Source organism: Atta colombica, unplaced genomic scaffold, assembly GCF_001594045.1.
Source record: "Atta colombica isolate Treedump-2 unplaced genomic scaffold, Acol1.0 scaffold277, whole genome shotgun sequence".
NCBI lineage: Eukaryota > Metazoa > Arthropoda > Insecta > Hymenoptera > Formicidae > Atta > Atta colombica.
Window position 1 is genome coordinate 1,885,652 of NW_017259378.1, and position 5,176 is coordinate 1,890,827.

Below are 5,176 nucleotides of genomic sequence, written 5' to 3' on the forward strand. Positions count from 1 at the left end.
AAATATTTTTTAATAAAACAATATTTTCAATCGAATAAACTTATAAAAAATATACTGAAAATTATTTTATTGTTAAAGAAGAAATTAAATTATATTTCTATGTATTGTTATAATTTGACAATTTGTTGTAACGGTTGTAACCAACATATCTTAACATATCTCATTTTATTTTTAATTACATAATTTATTTCTAAATATAGTTATTTATTAATTAACGAAATAAAAGGAAGTTTTCGGTATAAAGGAAGTTTTTGTATATTTTATAACAGTTCTATCGATTGCATTGTTTTGTTGAAAATATTTTTATGTTGTAATATATTTTGCAAGAATTTTTATTATATATTTTCTCTCTTTCTGAATTACAAGCGATAGTAATGATAAGGAAATAGCTAAGAGTCTTAATATTATATTTTATATTATATTATTTAGTATTTAAGATTTGAACTGTAACATTTTGCAGGAACGCGTTTACTACAAAATGTTATAGTTCAAAAATTTTTATATCACAACGATTCTGCATTTTCTACCAAAACGCGATTCATTAGTAATGTAAATCATTATAATATGATTACGAAAAAAAGTGTGCAACGTGTGCGAATTTCTATTCGTTTTTTCCTTCCATCGTGAAAGTTAATTGGAAGGTGCGTGGGATATGAGGGTTGATACTTATTACCTCCTCCTAGAATGATGGTGTTCATTAATGACTCTGTCGGCGTTCTTTGTTTTCTGCTTTCGCCCTTATCACTGATGTAGCTTTATCCAGGCGAAACGGGCTTTCATGATCGATTAAATTCACGTACAGCATTGGGTCTATAGGTCGAGTATTTTCCGGTCAATGACTGCATTTTTTTATATTTCTCTTTTGATTCTATTATATTTCAATGGTATCATTTTCTTTAAGGGTTAATAAAAATGTGTTTTTTTTTAATTAACGCTTGATTGCTCTAATTATCAATGTACAATATATTATTCTGAAATCGTCCGATGTTTAAAATTACGATAAATAAAAAGTAATAGATACGTAAATCTTACGTCAATCTTTATTATATATAATATATATTATGGATTATAATTACTCATAGAATTAATATATTAAATGTTTCGGTTAGTTTTGAGGAATTTTTTGCAAAAAAAACACATTTATTTTAGGAAAATGTTAAATTATATTTTATTCAAAATATTTTCTACTGTTAGCTACAATTTTTTCTGACTTTTCTATGACAATAAGTGGATTCCACGATTAAAAAAGTGTTCGTCTTTTGAAACAATTCATTCATCGAGCCATTTTTTAAATTCATTTTGAAATGCTGCATCGATCGAAATAAGTAATAATTCGAAGGAGCACAATTTGGTGAATGGCGGCATGTGGTAAGATTTCCTATTGAAATGCTGCTAACGTGTCTAACTGTTTTTGCAATGTGTGATCGAGCATTGTCATGCAACAGAATCACTTTGCGTTTTCGAGCTGTTATTGCACGTTTCTAATTCCAAACGAGTCAAATCGATTAATTGTTATTGACAACTCTCAGCAATGATTGTTTGATTTGATTTTAACAGCTCACGACGTCTTTCATGTCTCATCAAAACCTTATTTTTGTGGATGTTGCGTTTTGAAATCAATGTCGACAGTTGGATTTATCCACGATTTTTTACTTAAGAATATTATAATAGATCCATTTTTTATCGCCGGTTTGAAACATTTTTCGTTAGAAAAACTTTTTTTTTGTAAGAAAGCAATGAAATGCAAATTAAAACTATTTTGAATAGCCAATTCAGACAATTCGTGTGGAACCTATTTGCCTTCTTTTGAAATCTTTCCCATTGCATATAAACGATTAGATAACGGTTGATTTACCAATATTTAATGCTTCAGCTAATTCTTCAAGTTCTTTGAGTTGAGTTTTCATCTACCAATGCAATTGGGCACTTCGAACTTTTGGTTGACGTGAACATTCTTTGTTTTTCAAATCAAAATCACCATTTTTGAATCATCAATACCAGTACTCACACAGTTTAACTGATGAAGTAGACTCAGAAAAAATTTCTGAGATGAATCAGTGAATTTCGACAGTCGTTTTCTTCGAATCAACGCAGTAAAATAATAGATGACGAAAGTGCTCTTTATCACGTTCTATTTTCAATCGTAAAAAGTTATGTTTACGAATGCATGTGTCAAATTATTTGTTAGAAATGTCCAAGATTTGACATACTTAATTTCAAAATATTTTTAGTAGATCTGTAGTTACAGCCAACTATAGTGAGTCCTCAAAACTAATCGAAATATCTAATACATATATAATTATATAACATTATAATTATAATATATTTCATACGCTGCTTAAAGTATGCGCTCTTATAAATTTCTTCGAAATGAATATTTCTTTATCATTATTATTCAAATTTAAGAAAAATATTTCCATTGATATTAAACTTAATAATAAAATTATTACTCTAAAATAATAAGAGTGGTTTATATTACGTACATCTATTGTATAAGCTTATTACAGAACGTATGAAATCAAAATCTATAATAAATATGTTATTTTAACATCATATTCCATTTCGATATTGTATTATAAAGATATATATTAAAAAGTATTTATGCGTAAATCGCATCATCCAAAAATAAATCCAATTGTTATCGTCTTTATGTGATGTGGCGCGACACAAGTAATGCAACAATAATAGCAAGGTGAAGACGAGATGAAGAGATGTATAAACAAATGATGTAATATGATTCTGTGAATGAAATTGAAATCCATTTTCTCCTATAATAAATATAGAGTTGCTGTATGATTTCGTCTATTCAGGTTATTATTCTATCAGGCTATTATTATTTCCGCATATAATTCACTTTCTAAGTGTAATATTTCACTTACAGACTATATAATACAACATGTCATTATTATACATTATATTATTTGTTTTATCTATTTGTTTAGAAAATTAATGTCGTCTTTTGTTTTTTGAATGTTATAATTAAGTAGAGAATAATAATATATTGTAATAAAATATCGATAATGGCTGCAGTATAAACAAAACTGTCGAGTGAATAATGGTGTAATATGATTCTTTGATTAACTTGTTTTTTTTTTTATTTAATTATATTAATTGGATGTCATTTTTTATCCTGAATTTTTAATTTGAAATTTTTAATATATCTTTATAATTAAAGTAATTTAAAACTATATAAACGCAATATTTACTTAAAAATAATTAAAAAAAAATTCTTTTTAATTCTTTTGTATATAATTCTTAGAAACTTGATTTAAAAATTCTTTTAAAAATTCTTTTAGCTGATTTGTTCCTTGATGTAATGATATATATGATATAAAAGAAAAATGTAAATGTATTGAATAATCTAATGAAGAATTAGCCAAACTATTGCATAATTATTACCCCAATTTAATACACTACTTAGAATCCGTAATTGTTTTATTATATTTTGTATTTCATGTAAAATGTTTCATTATATTCTTTATCGTTATCGTTAAATATTTAGATTTTGGAAATTACAATTTGTAATTATTTTCATCTTAATTCCACTGCAACCAAATTCATTCATACAAATATGAATTGTTTTAGTATATTGTTTTTGGAGAACTTGCGAAGAGACGTCAGGTAGGTCAAAATCGCTCTGTATAATGAATTCTTGAGTAATATGTCAAGTACAGATTCTTTTATATAAACTTGCAATTGCCGCGAATGTTACGCAGTTTATAATGTTGTACATACAACGCCACAAAATGAAACACATTTTGTTACTAAGCAAGCAATTTATTATACACGTTCACGATGCTGAAAAAGTTTGTGACAATAATTAAGAAACGGCTAATTTCTGTCGACATTTGCGACAATAAAGGACTGGCTATTGCCTCTCGCAGTACACGCAATATTGATCACCGTTTGATTTAACACGCTCATTTATAATTGTCTCGCTTAGGATGGTTTTCCGTTTTCCGTGGTTTTCCGTTCGCTACGCCGATACAACCTGTTTTTCACGATGTGGACTTCCATCGCCGGTTTTCTCATACTCTTCGAATGAGGAATGACCTCGTACTTTCGTCACTCATCATTGTGCCTCGTAATTTCCATCTCATTTCGCCCACGACGGCGTTTAAATGCCACTCCCGCGCGCATCTCGGTTGCCGAGATAAATGCGACAGATAAGATAGACAGACGGACATTAGATGGCTGATTTGCGTTCATTCCTGTACGTGTCTGTTAAAATAACCCTCGTCAACAGAAAAGATAATCCCCTTTCTTTTTATATCTTAGAAAAGTTATAATTCTCATTAATGTCATTATAGAAGAACAATATGCCTCAATATTAAGTTGATTGTAGTTCCCCCATCAGACGAACTTATATTTAATAATTTTTTTTTTTGCGACATTAGTTGCAAACTATAGAAATTAAAGCCTTAAACGGTCTAGGGACTGGATTTTAAATGCTTGTATGATTCTTATATGAATTTATATACTACTTACTATACTATCTTAATAATGTTGAATAACATATTAAAATCTGTAAATAATTAATTCTTATTGCGAAAAATATTCGGCCGGGAGTCGAACTCGGATCTCTTGCATTCCGTGCGAGTGTCCTAAGCCTTTAGACTACCGAGGTCTTAGTAATATTCTTCGCAGTAATTGGTATATGAAGAAACAATGTCTCTTTAGACAACGTAAATAAACAATATAATATATTATAGGATGTATGTATGATAACACAAACTATAGAAATCAAAGCCTTAAACAGATTTTAATATGTTATTCAACATAATTAATCAACATATCATTCAACATAATTAAGATCGTTTCGAAAATGCGAATAAGCATCAAAAATTTCTTAAATTGCTAACCAATTTAACTCGTGATATTACTGCGATAGTTTAATAGAGTTAGCGTTTTCAAGATCGAAAAATTATTTTGGCGCGCGTTTCTGGACTACACACGTAGTATATAAATTCAACACAAGAATCACACAAGCATTTAAAATCCAGTTGGACCGTTTAAGACTTTGATTTCTATAGTTTATCATACATCTTATATACGGTTCGATAATATATTATATTATTAGTTATTACATTTTCAATTTTGAAAGTGTTAAGGATTTTTGTAATATTAATTCTCTCTCTCTCTCTCTTTCTCTCTCTCTCTCTCTCTCTCTCTCTCT